Source organism: Eleutherodactylus coqui, chromosome 10 (assembly GCF_035609145.1).
Source record: "Eleutherodactylus coqui strain aEleCoq1 chromosome 10, aEleCoq1.hap1, whole genome shotgun sequence".
NCBI classification, from domain to species: Eukaryota; Metazoa; Chordata; class Amphibia; order Anura; family Eleutherodactylidae; genus Eleutherodactylus; species Eleutherodactylus coqui.
The window spans coordinates 11,160,121-11,182,785 of NC_089846.1; positions in this window are offsets into that span (position 1 = coordinate 11,160,121).

The window sequence follows — 22,665 nt, forward strand, 5'->3', positions numbered from 1 at the left end:
GTTCCCTACCTAACAGGTTTGGCTCCATCTGCCAGTTCCACTCCCTTTCCTTGTAGAAGCAGCTGCTTACAAGATAAAAGCTTGTGCCGGTGAATGGAGCACTGTCCGCACCTGAACCCCCATCACATCCATACCGGATAATACTGAAGAGATGAGTGACGGTTTCTTTGGGCCTTTTGTATTAGCACATGAATGGGCAACTGATGTGATGCGCTAAAGCTTCTAATAGCTGCAGTTTGTATCGCTATTTTGCCTTGTCCTTTATTCTACTCACATTCAGAGCTTTATAAAAGGATGTTGGTATCCTGTCGAGACATCTTTCTTCTCCTTGGAGAGACACCCTACACTATTCATCAAGATTCCTCTTTGCTCCTTAAAAGGGGTATTCTAACCAAAAGCAGTAATCTGTAAAATTGTCATAACAGCGGGTGTGGACCCACCGTGCCACAAAGCAATATTGGCCATTCCTGACGGTGGCACCTGGGGTACCCTGGTTTTTTTACCCTTTAACCCCACCAATCGGAAATCTGCACCATAGATAACATGTTTTAGGCTGGGTTCATGTACGGCGGATTTGCGCCAGAAATTCCGTCCGGAATTTCGCTGTGGCAAATCCGCCTGCGGCCACTAATCCTGGGTTTATCCAACCATGTGGACGAGATTTCTCAGAAATCTTGTCCACATGGGACGGCGAATCCATTGCGGTAAAGCCGGCGTTGTGGCGTGGATTCGCCGTCCGCAGCATGTCCCGTCTTTCTTTTTTCCGTTGCGGCCGCGCGCTCCTCTATGGAAGCGCCGGCCACAATGGAAAAGCATGCAGCCAAGCCGCTCCAAAACTCGCAGCTAAGTGCTGCGGGTTTTGAAGCAGCGCTTTCCCGGCAGAAATCTTGCGGTTTTCCGCTGCGGCCAAACCGCGAGATTTCAACCGGGAATACACCATGTGGGAACCCAGCCTTAAATTGTGAATTAATAAGCAATGGTCAAACCCTAAAAAGCCTCAGTGCTCCAGGACGTGAACAGAGCAGAAGACTATATAGTAGGTGAACAACTTACTTCACAGGGGGTCCCAAAAGAGAACGCCCCTGATGCAGAAGAGCAATTCAATCTCTTTGGAGGACTCCAATTTCTAAATAGCATCCAGTGGAAAATCCAATAGGCAGCAAGTAGATTCTATACTCTATGTATTGTAAATAGCAACGTGTTTCGGCCCTTTAAGCATGAAAAAGGTCCTCCAAAGACATTGGATTGTTCTTCTGCATCAGGGGCGTTCTCTTTTGGGACCCCCTGTGAAGAAAGTTCTTCACCTACTATATATTCTTCTGCTCTGTTCATGTCCTGGAGCGCTGAGGCTTTTTATGGTTTGACCGTTGCTTATTCCTTCATATGTTCTCCGATTCCCCAATCCGGAACCCTCACCGACGCTCTCCTTGTGTGGATGTCCGGTGGACCAGGGCAGACATACTTAGCAGAAGTACATTGAATACATTGCTTACTTGGATTGGAGGCGTGCTGGACTGTCCCTTTCCAGGGAGTCCGGGGACGTCAGGGCGAGTTATTAGTCAATGTCTCATCATTATACAGGGTATTTAAGACCATCGTATGGTCTTGTTTTTCACCTTATTCCTGGAGCGCTGCCTTTAGCTGATTGGGGTCTTAAATTGTAGAAGGATTAGGCTGAATGCACACGGCCGAGTCAGATTCTGCATACAGGATCCCACAGTGGAATCCAACCCGATGCGCGGCCGGTGAACCCTGTGGACCTGTCCGCAGTGTTCCTTTGTAATGCAGATATGTCAGCTGGGCAGATGACACGGATTCCGCTGCCGGTCCGCAGCCGTCACTGTAGCCATCCGCACAGAAATCATGGTAAAATAGGACATGCTGCGATTTTTCCTCCGCGATCAGAAAATCGCTATTGATTTCCGCTTATGGACAAGCGTTTTTGCAGAGCATGTATATGGGGGGTATATGCTGCGGAATCCAGAGGCGGATGCCTGTTTCGGATTCCGCAATGCAAATACACCCGTGTGCATTGGGCCTTAAACAGAGAACTGAACTAACATTTTCTTACCTATCCGAGCTGCCTGCATGAATCCCAACACATAAGGGAGAAGGAATCTTAAATACGTAGATGCTATTAATTAAACAACAATTCCTCCTGAAGGTAGCTAGGCGAATCTCTGTGTGAAGGAGTAAAAAAAATAACATTGTGTTGTGAGGATCCGTCACCATTAAACTGTCGCATTACAAATTGGATTTTTTCAGGGAAGTAAATATGGAGAAAAAAACAAGCTGGTAAAGACGTGGCAGCCTTTGTCTTGTACTCATACAGAAGTTCATCGCACAACAAACCCCATTGCTGGTGCTCACATGTGGCATTGTTTGCCGCTTACTTGCAATGTCTTGCTTTGCGTGTTATTACTACCGCACTGTATGGCAAACAGCTGTCGGTATAGCGATGTCCACATTTGTTACCATCATTGTACAATTAACTGTTATGCAGCTTTCTAACATCTGTGTTTCAATGTCTCAAGATTTTTAAGACCTCTGCTAGCAGCCAGTGAAAGAAAGCACAAACCTCGTCTGGGACTTTAGGCTGCACCCATATTTGTGTTGCTGCTTCTATTACGGTATATACGATGCACGGTGAAACTCACCGATGTATGATCAGGTCTATTATGTTCCGCCATGCTGTCCATGCATACAGAGTTACTTTCCCTGTCAAGTATGATCCACCACAATAAACTGCAGATGCGTGAGCAGGACTAGGTCAAAACAGGTTTTAAGCCTTTAAATCGGACAATTAGGGCGCAGCTTCTCCTTGCAGAGAGAGTCCGTTTGGTGTAGAGTCTGATAGGTCATGCAAGGCTCCTATATGGCTCCCTATGCTAACCTTTGCAGAATAATGAAAACAAAGGTTTGGTCCGGTTTCACCAGTAGAGCAAAATGTGATTGTTCCCAGTAAGAGAAACTACGTAATCTTGTAGATATGATATCTTTTAACAAAAATACATGATGTTATAGCGAGCTTGTGAACCTCTCGGGTTGTTCTTCAGGCTAAAAATGGAATAGATCTGAAGAGGCATGAATATTTATACCCTCTTATAACATACATACTTATGACAAGGCACAGACATGGATGGGATTGGTTTGCATTTAGGGTGACTACCCACTACAGTTTTTTTTTTCACTGCGAAATTCGCAACGTTTTTTTTTCCTGCAGGGGTCTATGGGACTTGTAATGTTAAAATCGCGATCGCGCAAAATCGTGATTTCGTGGTAAATTGCGATTTTAACATTACAAGACCCATAGACCCCTGCAGAAAAAAAAAAAACCGCTGCGAATTTCACAGTGAAAAAAAAACAAAACTGTAGTGGGTAGTCACCCTTAAATGGAATTCTACAACAGAAAACAAACTTTTTTGTCTAGGCACTGATAACAGAGTAAAAAGTTTCATGGTCCTGGAATTACTGTTGGGGGGGAGGGGGGGTCGTCAGGCCTGGAATGTTAAAAGAGGTACACAAACCTTTTTAACTAGACACTAATAAGGGATAATAAGTTTATGGTCCCTGAATTACTGTTGACGGTGGTCTTTACCAGGCCAGCAGTCTTACCTGTGTAATAAATGTCTCACACCTCCCATTCACCCATAACTCCTGGGGAATAATTTAACCCAGTATTCAGAGTGTCAAAAGTTATTAATTTATATTCCCAAATTCTTCTTTGGTTTTGTGACTTGAAACCACCCTTCAATATCAAAACTCATATCTCCTATGCCATGTCCATGGTTAGAAAACTGCCCGGCCACAGGTAATTCTCTCTTTCTGTGTTTAATCGTGTGGCGATGAGATCTCATCCGAGCTTTCAGTCTTTGCCCTGTTTCTCCGACATAAAGACCTGCAACAGGACATTTACTGCAGCAGATCAGGTACACAACATCAGACGTGGAACATGTGAATGTCCCCGGGATCTTATAGTCTTGCTGTGTGTTGGGGATTTGTATCCTGTCTGCGGTCCGTACATGTCAGCAGGTCTTGCAGCTCCTTATATTACAGGGATAAGTTCCTTTTTGTGTGCCAGAGGACAATGCACTCCTGATTATACAGTTCCTCAAACTTGGAGGTTGCCTGTAACACAGAAGCGGAGGGTCTGGGAATATGGTTTTCAGATAGTCATCCTTGTGTAGGGTATGGTGGAGTTTCTTTGCAGTTTTCCTTACTACCTCTAGTTGCAGATTGTAGGTCACTACTAAAGGCACACGATTGATTGTTTCTTTCCTTCTCCATGTATTTATTGCACAGGTAAGACTGCTGGCCTGGTGAAAACCCCATCAACAGTAATTCAGGGACCATAAACGTATTATCCTTTATCAGTGTCTAGTTAAAAATGTTTGTGTACCTCTTGTAGCATTCCTGGCCTGACGACCCCCCAACAGTAATTCAGTGACCATAAAACTTTCACTCCCTTATCAGTGCCTAGACAAAAAAGTTTGTTTTCTGTTGCAGAATTCTTGCAAACCAATCCCATCCATGTCTGTGCCTTATCATAAGTATGTATATTATAAGTGTGTATAAATATTCATGCCTCTTCAGATCTATTCCATTTTGATCCTGAAGAAGAACCCAAGAGGTTCGCAAGCTCACTGTAACATCATGTATTTTTCTTAGCCATTAAAAGGTATCATATCTACAAGATTACGTGGTTTCTCTTGCTGGGAACAATTACATTTTAAACTTTGCAGAAACACGTCAAAGGCCTCTCACTGGAATGCTGACACACACAGTGCAAGAATCCCGAAACAGCTGTCTGCAGATGGAGATCTCTCCTTTATGGGGAAAATTCTAAATTACCTTATTCCCATAGGCATGTTGAAGGGCCTGTTAAAGGGTCGGACACTGACTTTTAGGGAAGCTACCTTCCAATAAGATGGCACTACAGAGGGTTTTCCTTCTTCCTGGAAGAGGAGCTAAAGGCAAACAGAAGCATTGTTACCTTACTGGACAAGCAGAGATCTTGATTCAGCTTTAATGCTCAAAAGATTGGACAATGGCCACATTTAGTTGCAATGCGACACCGAAACACAAGAGCCCCTGTGAAACAGACTGATAGTGCAGCAATGCCGTCTTTCTATTGTGTAATCTCTGGAGGAACAGTCTAGTGAAGTAGAAGAGGGGCCGGACCCGCACACAGTCTGAGAACACTACAACCCCTCTCCGGATCCGTAATCTATTCCAGATGTAGCCGGGATGAAGTCATCGGAGAGACCTGCCTGTCACACAAATTGCTTTCCACTATCCTCAACAAGCAAAAACAGGAGCTTTGAATTTGCTTTTTTCTTTTTTTCTTTCTTTTTAATCTGATCATTTTTGTTGAAGTTATATATTTTTGAATACAATTACCCCTTAATTTCCACACATTTATAGATGCGTAAGAAAAATATACATAGAACATGTCATTGCCCCACCCAAACCATTACTCACAACTACCCCCAAGTGACGGCCATTACGCCTTTTTACTAACCTAACTAATGGGCTTTTAATCTGCACATACATCTTTTTAAGGCAGTGGCTCGGCTGACTACTGACAGCCAGGCTCCTGCTCTAACAGGCAGATGCAGAGAAACCTCAGATCCTGGCAGTTTAACCCCTTGCATACCACAAATAATAACTACGCCATGGAAGCAGAGGACAGGGAGAAGGGGGCCTTTTTGTCAGATATCAGCACCCCCGTAATCTGATCAAAAGGTACCAATGAGCTCCCATGGAAGCCAGAAGCCTGACAAAGGCCTCCAGGTCGGCCATGTAACTCAACCTATTAGACCCCACCTCCGGCAGAGTCTAGTAGACCCCTGTCATAGGTTTAGTAGAAAGTACATTGCATTACTTATGTAGTGCAATCGTAGCAAGTCCCATAAGGGTGCCTTCACACTTGCGATCGCCACTTCGCTGCCTGTTTTTAACGCGGATGTCAATAGGGCTTTTAATGTTAACGCATCACACAAAAATCGCAAAGCACAAACTTGCGATTTTTGTGAGATGCATTTTCAACATGAGGAGGTCCTATTGACATTTGCGTTAAAAAAACGCAGCGATATCGCGATCGCAAGTGTGAAAGGGACTAAAAAATAGCAACCAAAATAGTTCAAGAAAATTTAACCCCTTAATGACCACCCATACGTATTTTCATGTTCTGGGTGTCTGGGCTTTCTTCTACAGGGCCGTAAAAACACGCCCGCCCTGTAGAGTAAAGCTCTGGGGTCTGTGGGTGTGATAGCTCCCTGCTGTCGGCTACCAGAGGTAGCCAAGAGCCTGGAGCTGTCATCAGGGGCTGCGGTGTGCGGTCCCGACTCATGCGATCACTTCTACCCAAAGCATCTCCCCACTGATCTGATCCATAGATCATGAGGGGAGATAAAACTACTTACTTCTGGCCTCTGTGATGATCTGGTACTGCAAGGACCTGCCGCTGTCTTCTGTGGGGTTAAAGTACGCAGTACACCACTAGCAGAATTCGTTAGGGGATCTAGTTTTCAAAATGGGGTCATTTGTGGGGGTTCTCCATCATTTTGGCTGCTCAAGGGCTCTACAAGTGGGCAATGGGGCCTGAAACCCCTTCAAGCAAAATGTCTGTTCTGAAAGCCACAGGCTGCTCCTTTTGGTTTGGGCCCGGTTGCGCATACATATAAGATTAAAGCCACAATGGGTATGTTTCTAAACTCAGGACAAACAGGGGCATTCATTTTGGGGTGCAAATCCTCATTTTCATGAGCACTATAAAAGTAAAAAAAAAAACAACAACTTTAAAATGACGTATTTGCAACAATATGAAATTTTATTATTTCTCCTCTAAATTGCATTAACTCCTGAAAAAAAATTGTGGGGTGCAAATACTCCTGACACCCCTCAGGGAATACATTAAGGAGTGTAGTTTTTAAAAATAGGTTAATTTGTGGGGGTATCTAACATTCTGACACCTATGAGCCTTTGCAATCTTGGCTTGGTGTAGGAAAACAAAGTGTTGCTGGAGATTTTAACTAATGTTAAATTTGTACGTCTCCATTTGGTTAAAGAAAAAAAAAAAAACGTTTTTCCAATGTGCGCCCAGAATAAAGTAACAGATGAAAATATATATCTCATCAAAAATGTGTACATCCCGTTTGCACATATAGCATTTAAAAATGTGAAAAAAGCCAATTTTTTCCAAAATTTTCCTAATTTTGGCGCTTTTAATAAATATCAACAAACTCTATTTTTACCACCTAAATGAAGTACAACATGTGCCGAAAATACATTGTCAGAATCACTTGGATATGCAAAACCTTTACGGAGTTATTCTATGTTAAAGTGACATGTCAGATTTCCAAAATTTGGCCGGGTCATAAAGGGGTACATTTAAAAAGGAGGGGGGGGGGGGGACAATCTGAAAATGTTTTTTTTTTCCACAAAAACACTTTTTAAATGGATAAAATACCAAAGAAAACTTTTTAAAATCAAAACATAATAGGTATTACTGTGTTCGTTATGACCCAGTCAATGGAAATATTTGGTTATTTCTCGCACAGAATGAATGCTGTAAAAATAATTTTAAAAACGAACACCAGAATTGCTATTTTTCTTTTTTTATTTGCCTCCCAAAAAATGCAATAAAAAGCAATCCAAAAGTCACATGTACCTCAAACTAGGACCAATAAAAACTACAACTCTTCTCACATAAAACAGGACCTCATATACCTCAGTTTCCAGGAAAAATAAAAAGGTTATCGATGTTAGAATGCGGTGATCCAGACGGAATTGTTTTTATTTAAAAATGTGCTTTTACTGTGCAAAAGTAGAAAAAAAATTAAAAATCTATATAAACTTGGTATCACAGTAATCCTACAGATCCAGATAAGAGAGTTATCATATGACTTCTACTGAATGGTGAACTCTGTAAAAACAGCAGCCAAAAACAATGGTGGAATTTCTGGAGGGGTTTTTCTACTTCCTCCCCCCCAAAATGTAATAAACGTTATGTTGCTATAGTTAGTTGTTTAGTTGTTTACAACCCTCGGCGACCCTAAAGACTCCCTCCATGTTTTTTCGGTTGTGTGATATCCATGCCAGTATTAGCTTTGACAGTATCGGCCATCGTGTTCTTTGGCACCGGATTTTCTTTTGCCGCTGATCTGTCCAAGCGTTATAGATTTTTCTAGCGACTCTGCTCGCATTATACGGCCAAAATCCGTGAGTCTGAGCCCGGCCATCTTACCCTCCAGTGATATATCGGGTCTTATATGATTCAGAACTTCTCTGTTAGTTACTCTCGCCATCCAGGGCATACGCAGCAGCTTTCTCCAGCATCACAGCTCAAACGCATCTATCCTCCTTCTATCAGCTTCCCTCGCAGTCCAGCTTTCACATCATACATGGCTATGGGGAAAACGGTTGCATGCACAATCCTGGGTTAATTTGCCATGCCGATATCCCTACTTTTCCAGATTTTGTCCATGTTTAGCATTGCACTTAGCCCCAATGCTATCCTACGTTTTTATCTCTGGTATAGATCCTCCACCCTGGTCAATTTGTGAGCCAAGGAAGATGAAGCCTCGCACGCATTCTATGACCTCATTGTCGATTCTTTACAGTTGTCATAATTTTAGTCTTCTTTAAATTCAGGTAGAGGCCCATTTTTTCACTTTCAGGTTTTAATCTTCCATATCAGTGGCTTCAGACCTGCTTCTGTTTCTGCAAGCGGAGCTGTGTCATCCTCATAAAGGAGATTGTTGATGTTTCTTCCACCTATTTTCACCCCGATTTCCAATTCGTCTAGGTCCATTTTCCGCATGATCACTTCCGCTTATCGGTTAGGGGAGAGAGTGCAGCCCTGTCGGAAACCTTTGTCGATCCCAAACCAATCTGTGTCCCCATACTGTGTTCTTACAGTGGCTTCTCCATTGGTATAAAGTGATTTTATTAGCTTGACTAGATGTGCCAATATACACCCAGCTCTTGTAGGGCCTGCCATAGCTTGTCAGGGTCGACGCAGTCAAAGGCCTTGATGTAGCCGATGAAGCACATGTAGATATTCTTTTGTTATTCTTGAGCTTTTTCCTTGGTCCATCGCAGGTTTAGAATATGGTCATCAGAGAGCGCCGCTTCAACTACCGATCCCAGTCTTTCCTGTATAATTTTGAGTAGGATCTTGCTTGCATGCAGAATGAGGGCTATTGTTTGGTAGTTGAAGCAATTCTGTGAGTTGCCTTTCTTTGGTAGAGGGATGAAGACAGATTTTTCCAGTCCTGTGGTCATTGTGTGGTTGCCCATACCGCTTGGTATTGGAAGGATTCTTTCCAGAACAAGTGGTTATACTGCAGTAATGTCCCACTCTTATGGTCCTTTTACATGGGCCAATTATTGGGCCTAAGTGTTCCCACAAACACTTATTTCTTATGCTGGCCATGCACATTAGGGTACTTTCACACAAGACAAGTGTTGGTTGCTTCAGCCCGACAGTCGTCTCAGCGATGATCTCTCCTGTGAATGCTGTGGGGAGTGCCGGAGATCGCTTCTGCTCATGCATCTCCTGTCAACAGGCAGTGGTTCATAGATGATGATTGCCTGTCTATCGACACAAGCCAATGGTCGTTTGATTTTCATGCCTGCAGAGACTGAATGGCGAATTACGGTTTGGTGCCCAGTCGATGTCGTCATTTTTTTAGTATGCAAGAGCCCTTAGATAGAAGTAGGTTGATGGTCAAACACACAGTCTTCTGGTGAACATTCGTTTTGCAGATGCAGCTGTATAGATTTTAGTTACATTTGTACAAACTGCCCTTATGTGTTCAATGACAGCGAAAAACGGACAAAAACCTTTCTAGGAACGTTCTTGCAAGGAAAACTCTTTCGTAAAGGAAATTTGATCTTTTGGGTGACAGGCAGACAAATATTTCAATGTGGCAGACTTCTTTCTAGAGTACGACTGTCACCAGTTGGCTGAAATGATCATTCATGGTTATATTTCACCTGACAAATGATCGTTTTGGTTGATATGGCCCATTTTCATTAACTTTAGTATAATGTGTACAGATGTCATACGGATGCTGACATTTTTCTTTGTGAAATTAACACCCGAGACCTAAAGCTTCCAGCAAAATACAACCCATTCCATTGCCTTTGCAGGCTCGTCTTCTTCCCACAGAGCATCCTGGAGCCCCGTCCTCCCCAGGTAAGTCAGCGGTCAGCAGCAAACTCTTGAGCGCTGTTTTTTCCCCCTTTCTATACCTTTATACCAAGGCCAGAGGGGTATTTTGGATAAACTAACGCCCTACGGTACGAATATCTTTTTTGGACGGAGGATTATGGCCATCACCACATTTTTGAAGCCTTGACAGGCCTTCAGATGCAGCGGTGAGCCCTGAGGGGGACATTTCCCAAATAGCAATGTTTCTATATTACTGACATACAGCATCTAGACACAGAGTGTTGTACAGCTTTCATTTGCGGTTCACACGATTTAAATATTATTCATCAGCCCAGACAGCCTTCTTCTATTGCTCCAGTCTCGCTCTGATGCGTGTGTCCATTGTAGGCGCTCTTGGTGGTAGAGTGGTTGGCATGGGTATACAGACTCACCTGCAGATACAATATGCTGCCCCCCACACACAGTAACGGCAATGCTCTTTATTTTCTGACACCTTTCTATCAAAGCAAGAAAACCACCAATAAGACTTAAAGGGTTATTCCTAGAATTACGTCCACAGGATAGCGTCTGATTGTTTGGATTTTGGGGAGACCACCAATGAAAATTGAGGTCCAGGATCTGAATGGATTAGGAGATTAGTATATGTTGCTCCATTCAAACTCCATAGGACCGCTAGAGATAGCTGAGTACTGTAGAGTGTGGTCCAATCTTACAAAAGAGCTTTAGGAGCAGACAGACAAACCTTCACCTCACTCGCTTAGTATTGGGCACTCATTAAGCTGTCGCCCGTTCACCGGTTGCACTAAGGGTCCTTTTACACAGGCCAATAGATTGTTAAGATTCCCACATCCAGCGGGAATCTGAACGATTACACTCTGCAACAATTTTTTTATTTTTTTATTTCATAACCGAAAGTAATTGATACGTTTCTGTAAAATTAAACCATGCCGATTCCACTGGTAAATGATTCCCGGTCATTGTAACAAGGCTTGTATAAGAAATCTGACTTTGGCTTGAAGAAATGCTGCCTTTCAATAGGTGGCACTGTGGAGGATTTATTCCATCTTCCTTATTTGCATATTACCCAGAGGAGCGTGCATGGCCATTTGAGTCTGCTCACTTAGTTTATAGTATATAGTTGCTCTCCCTAAGGAGAAAAGATAGCATTTCTGACCCCCATCCCAGGCCTCTCACTAGCAAAGCCAGAATCCTACTGTACACTGATGAAGGGCTAAAACCCTGAAACAGCTGTCTGTACATGGAGTCTGGCTTTGCTTTTAATTCCCGGTCATTGTAACAAGGCTTGTATAAAAAGCCTGACTTTGGCTTGAAGGAATGCTACCTTTCAATAGGTGGCGCTGCAGAGGATTTATTCCATCTCCCTTATTTGCATATTACCCAGAGGATTCCACTAGTAAAACTAAATTTTAGCAGCAAGTCTCATTTGCAAGTTATTTAACCCTTTAGTGACCAGGCTTTTTTTTTTTTTTTCGTTTTAAAAAAATCACAACTCCTTTATTTATCCATCTCACTAGATTGGCTTTTCCGGAGATGCTCTGACCCCATTGTCTACATATCACAATATGACCCTTGTTACAGTTGCTACATCCTTCAGCTTGCTCATTTTTCCTGTTTCTAACACATCAAATTCAAGAAGGCAGGTAGCCCTGTCATCAGGTAATGCTCTGTCTTTCACCAGTTTTATTATTAAGGCGGATTGATGTACGCTGCATATACTCAGAACAGGCCAGCGACAACTGGGAGAGGGGGCTTTAAAAGTCACAAGTGATTGGCCTCAACTTTTGTCATGAAAGCAGCTGAATAAGCAAGACATGTCAGGACTAAGAGCCGTTGTCACCTCACTGTCACACCACCTGCATTACTGAGCGCAGGGACAAACATTCCGGAATCCCAGATACAAAACAACATGATTTCCTCTCATTATGACAGTCAGAAATGAACATATGGAGCTTCACATCAGACAAGCTGCATCAAATTCTGCACCTGTCTGCAATTTGCTGTTATGTCCTTTAAAACCATCATATGCAATGATCCACTTCCAATAATCTTTGAATATATCTCATCCAGAAGAAGCCAGCTTTTTAGACCTAGAGAATATTACATGTATGTAGAAGAGGAGAGGAAATATAATGTACACAAAGACTCCACCAGCAGAATAGTGAGTGCAGCTCTGGAGTATAATACAGCATGTAACTCAGGGTCAGTACAGGCTAAATAATGTATGTACACAGTGACTCCACAAGCAGAATAGTGAGCGCAGCTCTGGAGTATAATACAGGATGTAACTCAGGATCAGTACACGATAAGTAATGTATGTACACAGTGACTCCACAAGCAGAATAGTGAGCGCAGCTCTGGAGTATAATACAGGATGTAACTCAGTATCATACAGGATAAGTAATGTGTTTACAATGTGACAACTTTTATGTAGATTAAATCTAGACATATTTTTTATTTCTTCTAATGGAAACCAAAGTTTCCTTTTATTGTATCAAATGACTGTACTGCATTAAGTTGCTGAGTTGCTGGTTTATGAATGTAACTTATAAATGAGATCTGTACAGACATTTGGGTCTTAAGAATTTGCCTCTGGCTCAACAATTTGTGGAAATATTCCATCAGGTAATATAAACATGATGAAAAATAATTCAGAGAGACACATTACATTATTACACTCCAGTTCAGAAAGGGAAGAACACTGGAAAGTTTTAAAGACAACAGATACTTGAATCGTGCAGATTCTACCGGACTGGTCATAGGGACCCACAATGAAGAACTGAAGGAGAAAGAAAGAAAATTAAAAAAAACTTCAAAATCTCTTGTGTAAGAATGAAAAATTGTGTTGTCCTCCCCTTAACCCTCATTTCTTCCAGGTGTTTCAATGAAAAACAGTTTGATAACATTTTTACAGATGACTGCTGAAAGACAAACAAGGAGCATGTCAAGCCTAATGAAAACTACCTGTATGATCACTTTATATAATAAATCCATTCCAAAGCCAGAATCACTGACTTCGGCCGCCTGCAGACGGGCGGGTCGGATCCGGCGGCGAGAATTTCCGCTGCGGGACCCGACCCGAGCGCCTGCAGGGAGGAGCGCGTACTCACCCGCGCCCGGCGGCCCCGACTCTTTCATGTGCCGCATGCGCACACCGGAGCCGGCGGCCGGGTGAGTGACGTTTTTGTGCGAGGCTCTGCGAGCCCCGCACAGAAATAGGACATGCCGCGGTTTGTTTGCCGCGCGACATTTCGCGCGGCCGTCTGCATAGGAGTGCATATTGTAATGCACTCCTATGCAGGCTTTCAGTGGCGGAAATCCCACGGAAAATCCCGCCGCGGGATTTCCGCCCGTGTGCAGGCGGCCTTCAGCAGCAGCGAGTCATAAAAGAGCTGGGCGATGGGAGCCGGAGTGCCTTTTTTGTAGAAATTAAAACTAACCAAAAACATATTAAGGCCGGCTGTCCACGGGCGATGCGGTATTCCGCGGCAAAGCTCTGCCGCAGGAGCAGGAGCCGCCGCCAAATCTCCGCCGGTCAGACCTATCTAATAGATAGGCTGACTGCGGAGAATCGCAGCATGCTGCGAATTGCCCGCTGCGAGCAGAGAATCGCAATGATTCTCTGCTCGTGGACAGGTGCCGGCGCTTTCCATAGCAATGCTATAGGAAACATTGTACGACGTGATTCTCTGGCGGTTTACTGCAGGCGAAATCACTGCCGTGGACAGGGGGCCTTAAGGGAGTCTGTCACCAACTTTTAGCCCTACAAGCTTATGGGCAGAAAGTAGGTGACCGGCTGAGTCCGGGGATGTAAGTGTTATACTTACCTTCGCCATCATTCTCCCGCTGTCAACACTGGAAACCGCCGCTCGGTGCATTGAGCGGCGCTGCTAAGAACTCCAGCCATTGTGAAATTAGAACAGACGGACCACTTAGCAGAACCATTCAATGCATTAAGATGCGTCTTCCAGTGCTGACACCGGGGAAAGAAAGTATAAGACATGCCCGGCCTCAACGAGTCACCTACTTCTAGCCCAGAAGCTCAGCTTATAGTACTAAAGGTAGGTATCAGAGTCTCTCTAATGAGCATTTACAGCTCGACAAATGTTAACATGTTTTTCTATTAGCATGGGCAATGGGTGATGTTAACTTACAACCAAGTCCATAATTGTAGCAACGCAACATCCTACATTATCTGAACAAAATCTATGCGAGTCGTCACATTGCTTTTGAAAAAAAAACAAAAAAACAACTCTTTCCTATTAGTTCTACATCCTTAGGGCTCTGTCACATGAGCGTATATAGGCCGCCGTTTTCACGGCTGACCGATATACGCTATGATCTGCTATGGGAGCCAATGACAGCGGCCGGAGAAGGGAGGGAGTTTAGCAGCATAACTGCTAAACTCCTTTCCCCTTCTCTCCTCCCCTCTGGCTGTTTCCAATGGGAGGGGGAGGTATGGGGGCGGAGCTAAGCACTGACCCATTCCGCCTCTTCCCATTGCTGGCTGCGGACAAGGTGCGGGAGCTTAGCTCTACCCCTGCCCCCTCCCATTGAAAACAGCCAGAGGGGAGGAGAGAAGGGGGGAAGGAGTTTAGAAGTTATGCTGCTAAACTCCCTCCCTTCTCCGGCCGCTGTCATTGGCTCCCATAGCAGTCAATGCAGTGGCTGACGTATTCCGGCCGGGAAGATAGTTCCAGGACTATCTTTTCGTCTCAACGTAAAAGTGCCTGGCGCTATATTGGCGGCTGGGTGCTTTTACGCCGCAGGAATACGGCCATGTGATCTGAAGTATTGGAATCCAATGCATCAGACTGTAGCATTTATAGACCGACATATGCTCGTGTGAAAGCGCCTTTAAAAGTGTTAAAGGGGTGGTCTCGCGAAACCAAGTGGGGTTATACACTTCCGTATGGCCATATTAATGCACTTTGTAATGTACATTGTGCATTAAATATGAGCCATACAGAAGTTATTCCACTTACCTGTTCCGTTGCTAGCGTCCTCGTCTCCATGGTTCCGTCTAAATTCGCTGGCAGCTTGCTTTTTTAGACGCGCTTGCGCAGTCCGGTCTTCTCCATTCAGCACGAGCCGCTTCAGTGTGCTCCCCGCTACAGCTCTTCTGCGCATGCGCAGACGAGCTGTCACTGCTCGGGAGCGCGCTGAAGCGGCCATTCTGCACCATCCTCTGTTAGAGGAAGGTGCAGAAACTGGAGCTGCCCAGCGGAGAAGCCCAGCCCAGCCCAGCAGCCCCGAGAAGCCTCCCAGGTAAGTGATGGGTCGGGGGGGGGCTGCCGCTGCGCCGGGCTGCGCTGCCGCTGCGCCGCCGCTGCGCCGGGCTGCGCCGGGGGGGCTGTCGCTGCGCCGGGGGGGCTGTCGCTGTGATGGGGGGGCTGTCGCTAGGCCGGGGGGGGCTGCCGCTGCGCCGGGGGGGGCTGCCGCTGTGATGGGGGGGCTGTCGCTAGGCCGGGGGGGGCTGCCGCTGCGCCGGGCTGCGCCGGGGGGGCTGTCGCTAGGCCGGGGGAACTAGCGCTGGGCTCCGGAACCTAGCGCTGGGCTCCGGGGCCTTCACCTGGGCTGAGGGTCTAGCGCTGGGGAGCCGGGGGCTAGCGCCGGTTACCTGCTGTCTGGTCGGCGGCTGCGATGCGTCCGGTTGCCATGGAGACACAGCTGGCGGCGTCTCGGGAGCGCGCACGTCGGGCTGCAGCGAGCGACGGGGAAAGAGCCGGCGGCCATCTTGAGGAAACTTTTATAAGTTGCTGAAACGCTGGAACGGTAAGTACGAACCAGCTAGAAATGTCATTTACAGGGGGGCTTTGTAATGTATGTTTAATGGGGGGGACTGGGCAAAAAAAAAAATTAACTGCTTCCTCGAGACATCTCCTTTAATGCCTCACAGTTTTAATTCATTTTCAGGATCTCTGCTTGCAGTCAGTAAATTAATGCATTATGTAGAATTTACTCAAAGGACATAACAGGATTGTATAAAGGGGATTCTGTCAACAGTTTTGTCCATGCAAATCTCCTGAGAGATCTACATGGGGGTCAAGGAGGCATTATATCTTTAATAAAGCTGCTAATAGCTGTATTAGCGCGAAATTCAAATGCTCTGCAGGTTGGACGTCTTCCTCCGATGCTTTCCCTCTCCACAGCTGTAGCGTTCTGATTGGACTCTACAAATGTAAGTCAGTGCTCAGAGGCCGGCCCCTATGTAGATCTGTCAGCGTGTGTTCACAAGTTGCTGTTTAATGCAGATTTTGTTGCAGATCCGCAACAGATTTCATCCTTTCAATTAAATTCAAGTTGAAAGAATCAAATCTGTTGCAAATCTGCACCAAAATCTACAGTAAATCAGCACCATGTGAATGACCAAAGGGTCATTGGGGTATGTGCCATGTAAATTAGGGTCACACAACAATGTTTGCATTGCATTAAGTGTAAGATTGCACTCAGGTGACCGCTTCTCCTCGTAAGACAGCCCTATACAATGCACTTTTTGCACTTTGCAGATATTATAAAGCCGCAGCATTGATGGGTGATGTGCGCATCCCAAGCAAAAGGAGTAAGAATACATAATACCAAACTGTAAAAATCTATAGAGGAGAAGGGTTTAGTCTTCGGTCGTCTCTCCAATGTAATTACATCATATAGTATCTACATCATGAGATAAAAAGCATCAGATATTAAAGCGTGACATAAGATATAAAGCGTCTGTGAACGTAATGTCTGAGATCCTGATGAACGTTCCTGATATGAAGAAGCATTACAAAGACACTGCATTATGTGAGGGGAAGAAGCAATTAAGTTGCTGAACACACAGATAAAACAATTGGCAGAACAGGGAACAGATCTATCTGTACGAGGAACTTCTGCTGCGTCTAACAGGAATTTTTAAAAACCTCTAAATTAATTTGCATTAAAACAAAACAATGAACAGATTTAATTTTTAAATAGAAAATGCATTAAAACTTGACAAAAAGGCGTTCGAGTCCCATTTGTAATGTACGTTTAGTATATACATTAAATGTATACGGAAAAAAAAAAAAAGTACAATCATTGAGGGCGGCCATGGCTGCCACGGCAAGTTTAAGGGATATCATAGGCCTGTGAACATCAACGCAGCGAAGACCAGAGCCGGCGGCAGGGGACAAGCGGGGAGAGGCGAGTATCAGCTGCTTTGCTATTTTACACCATGGGGGACCCTTCAGCCTGCCCTTTTATAACTCGGACAACCGCTTTAAGTTTTTGCAGTTAACCACTTTTTTTTCTTTTTTAGGCATTTGAGAACAAGATATGTATACGTTAAAACATATGGCAATACGAGCTTCGTTTCCTATTGGCTAATGTAAAACGTACTGCATGTGGCGAGCATATGGTGGTGCGCTACGCTTTTATATCCCACAAAAAAAGTACACAAAACGTATTAAGAGGTCAAAAGCAGTCACAAGAGGCACTCTAAAACTACGCCTGACCTATTATAGCCTTTGGGTAGGTCACTCAATACATTGGATGGGTAAAATGTGATGCAGCCAGCCCCTAATATAAGTGTAGATGGAAAACAAAGAAGGTAGAAATAAATGAAGATCATCTTAAAATCTTAGTTGACTGCTTATAAAACCTAAAAAGTCTAAAGTCACAACCATTTAGTAAATACATTTATGTGGTTGCATTGGTTGGAAAATGGAAAAAAATAGACATGGCGCCAAACCTCCTGTATACAGGTCCATACATTTGTATCAGCGTTGACCACTAGAGGGCACAGGGGTCCTGCATACTCACTGCGGTCTTCATCTCCTTGTACAGGGAGTGCTGCTGGATCTGTTTTTTACAAGAATGTGAAGACTGTGAATACAAAGTAAAAGACATCCAGATTATGTATCAGAAGGAAATACAGACAAAAAGATAGGCAAACATTTGGCAGATTCTTTATTGCATCAGTCAGTTCCCCAAAGTCTGCGGGGAAACATTATGTCTCATTGACATTTTTGGTGCACATCACTGTTAAGGAGTAGACTACTGCTGACTCCGTATAGAAAGCATACAGCATATATACACATGCTACATAAAATAAAATGGCTCACATTATAAACATAGCCCATTAATAATACCTGCACCGTACTTTCAGATCAATGCGGCCAAATGCCTTCGCTTCAGTAGCCCTGGTCTGCCCCAGCCCCCTCTATGGCTGAAGATGTCTTACACAATCCGAGGGTTGAAGAAAACCCATTCAGCAGAGTCTGACATACCGTAGTATGTGAAGATGGAACATCGTGTGCGATCCAATAGTACAGACCAACGGGAAGTGGGGTGTAGGGGGTTGAAAGAGCCTGAACTAGATGGACATTCAGCCTAACATACTATGTTACAGTATTGTTGTATCTTGTCTCCACCAGAGAGACAGCCTTTACCCATTCTCCGTCCCAGCCAATCGAGCTGTGGGCATTGGTTATGGGTGTGCAGCTTGTCTCCACCCATTCTTCTGGTACAGACAAGATACAACAGTACCGTATGTTACTTCTTGGCTGACAGTGGAGGGGATGTCAGATAGGAAGCAACTTTAGAGGGGTTAGCCAGCATTAGAAAAACATGGTAGCTTTCTTCCAGAACAGCGCCACAGCTGTCCACGAGTTGTCTCACACAAGCGTATGATAATTGCGTATTAAGCACTTGGGTTTTACGCTCTACTAATATTGCATAGGCAGCCATAGACACAAATTGCGCATGCAAGAAATATCACAGCGTGTTCTATCTTGGCGCATATTGTACACGCATACACACCAAGATAGTGCATGGTGTTGGGCGGCCCACAGCCTGAGCAGTGTCATTACTTACTGGCTGCATGGTGCATACATCTCGTGTGAGCCCAGCCTAACTGTGGACAGGTTTGGCGGTGTTTTTGTAAGGACAACTCCTTCGACTCAGATAGCTGCAGCGGCATCACTGGTTTCAGCCATCAGCGCGCCAAATCCATCAGGCTGCACTTGGTCCGCACGGCCCATGGGTGATATTTGTAGAAATCTCATCAACATGGATGGTACATTAATCTGCTGATGATTTTCCATGTGCAAATCTACATGGAAAATGCACCCTATTTCTGTTACAGGTAGACTTATTCTTTGGGGTCATTCCAATGTTTCCACTACTGGATCATCAGAAATCAGGCAGCCGAATATACACTGGTGATCATTACAGAAGGGACTCTAATGTAGTAGTAATACATACATAGGAGCAGGGTCAATTAAGGCTTTGTTCACCTCTGAGTCAGGGGCTCCGCACAGAACATCCGAGAGAAAATGCTGGATAAAATAGTGCAGCATGCTGCTAGACTCTGCCTGGGAATATGCTGGAGGGCATGCCGCACACCCTACAGACCACATTACAGTAACTGAGGTCTGTTGGGCACTACCCACGTCCAGTACTTGCTGGATCCGGCGCTTCTGTATTTTCCTGGCTTCCTCCCATTGCGGAGTCAAACAACCAAATGCGATAGCTCGAACACGACCCCACGTCTCACTCACACAGGCGTATTTTTAACGTGTTATGTGCAATGCTAATACCCATTGATTTCTATTGGGCCATGCACACCTGCGTGCAGCTGGAGCAATCAATGCCAGTCAGCTGCTGCTAAAGCTAATAAAGTCTTGGGATGCATTAAAAGAGGTATAGGGGCGAGGGACGAGAACATTATCCTCCCACTATATAAGGCACTTGTCAGGCCTCACATGGAATACTGTGTACAGTTCTGGTCACCGGCGCTCAGGAAAGATGTTACAGTGCTGGAGGGGGTTCAAAGAAGGGCAACTAAACTAATACGTGGAATGAAGGGACTGGAATACCCAGAGAGGCACCAAAACTGGGATTATTTACCCTGGAAAAAAGACGGCTAAGGGGCGACCAAATAACTCTGTATAAATACATGAGGGGACGATACAAGGATCTCTCCCAGGATCTGTTTATACCCAGGACCGCGACGGTAACAAAAGGGCATCCGCTACGTCTAGAAGAAAGCAGGTTTCATCACCAACACAAAAGGGGGTTCTTTACTGTAAGAGCAGTTAGACTGTGGAACTCTCTGCCGTGTTTCTAGAGCTGAAAGATATTACAGGATATAGACATTAGGTGACCAGCGGGGTTGTTGATCCGGGTCTTGGAGTCAGGTAGGAACTCAAATGTTGATCCAGGATTATTCTGACTGCAATTATGGAGTCAGTAAGGAATTTTTACGCCCAAATGGGCTAAATTGGCGACGGTAACAAGAAGGCATCCTCTACGTCTAGAAGAAAGCAGGTTTCATTACCAACACAGAAGGGGGTTCTTTACTGTAAAAGCAGTAAGACAGTGGAACTCTCTGCCTGAGGATGTGGTGATGACAAAAGCAATAGAGTTTAAGAAGGACTAGATGTCTATATCCTGTAATATCATAGTGCTCTAGAAAGACATTAAATAACCAGCAGGGTTGTTGATTCGGGTCTTAGAGTCAGGTAGGAACTCAAACGGTGATCTAGGGATTATTCTGGCTGCCATTATGGAGTCAGGAAGGAATATTTCCCCCAAATGGGCTAAATTGGCTTTTGTTTCTGCCTTCCTCTGGATCAACAAGCGGGAAAGGGGGTGGGGGTGGAGATAGACTGAACTAGATGGACATGGTCTTCTTTCAGCCTAACATACTATGCTACGATGCATGAAAAACAAGCAGCATTTCTTATTCTGGCACATAATACTCACCAATACAGGCTATGCAGATGTAAAATATGTGTTTACTGCATATATTACATGTGTATTTGCGGTGTACTGCATATTATGCGTGTGAGAAGTATACGTATAAAACACACTGACAATACACCTGTGTGAGTGAGCCCTCAGACCTCCCTCATACGGGCTCTTTTTTCCGTGATTAATGCGTTTTCAGTTCTGTGCTACTTGTGGCATAAGTGCTTTTACCCACTAGCGTTTGTGCTTTTGCAATTTTTGTGTGATGCGATTTTAATATTACAAATTCCCATTCAAAAAAACGCAGCGATATTGCAGTGTTAAAAAAAACGCTAGTGGGTAAAAGCACTTATGCCACAAGTAGCGCGGAACTGAAAACACGTTAATCACGGAAAAAAGAGCTTGTGTCCCTTACATTTAGGCCTCCTGTCCACAAGTGGCCCCCGCGGAGGAGATCTGCCGCAGGATATCGCTACGCCTGTGGGCAGGAGGCCTAAATGTAAGTTCAGTGAACAGGGAGAGCGGGACGACGCCCTCGCCTGCCAGACATAGGGCTGATTTAGACACAACGATTTTTGCTCAAAAATCATTCAAAGCCATCTTTTGAGCGATGATCATTGTGTCTAACTGCACTGACATCGTGCAGTTTTCGTTAATCCGTCGTGGATCGTTGTCTTTCAGCATGCTGAAAGATCAGCAATCAGTTATCAGGAATTCAGAGCGGGATACAGCTGATACTATTGTTTCAGCTGTATCCCTCTCCCTGAAGACAGGGTGTGTTCTTCATTCCCCGCTAGGAGCGCTCGGCTGTATAACAGCCGAACACTCCGAGCAGAGAACAGCTGGATGCAGAAGACAAGCAGCCCAGCTTGTCTTCTGTATTTTCCGCTCGGGGCGCTTGGCTGTATAACAGCCAGGCGCTCTGAGCAAAGAACAGCTGGATGCAGAAGACAAGCAGCCCCACGTTTGAGTCATCACCTTGCGCTGTAAAAGCACACAACGATTATCGCTCAAAAGAGTTTTTGAGCGATAATCGCTGTGTCTAAACAAGGCTATAGAAGCAGAGAATTGTGCCTGACCAGTGCACCTAACAATACTATTGATAACCTATCCTTACATCAATAGTCGATCGGCTGGGGTACGCCTCCTCAAGACCTCGACCGGTCAGCTGACCGGGTGCAAGCGGTAAGCGTCTAAATAACACAGTGGGTCGGAAGCCTCCATGCGAATCTCCGTGTAGTGGCCGGTGCTTGTATATGTAGTTAGGCTCTCACTAAAATCAATGGGAGCCATGCCTGCAATTACAAGCACCGGCCACTACTTGGGAGGTCAGCGTGAAGGCTTCCGCTCCAACCACTGTGTATTTGGAGTGGAAGTCTCCGCGACGACCTCCCAAGTAGTGGCCGGTGCTTGTAACTGCAGGCACGGCTCCCATTAATTTTTAAATGAGAACCGTGCCTGCAGTTACAAGTGCCGGCCACTACACGGAGGTCGGCACGGAGGCTTCCGCTCCAACCTCTGTGTTATTGCGGTGCTGACAGCATGCAAACGCTCAGCTGATCGGTCAGGGTCCCAGCCGATCATTTATTGATGACAGGTCATTAATAGCATTTCCCTGGAAAACCCCTCTAAGACCTAATTGGTCAAAAAAAGGAGTTCAAGGCTGGACAATAACTTTATTGTATTAACAATGTGATGTAATGAAGAGAATGCTAAAATACGCACTTTGCATACATTCCCATACCACTAAAATAAAG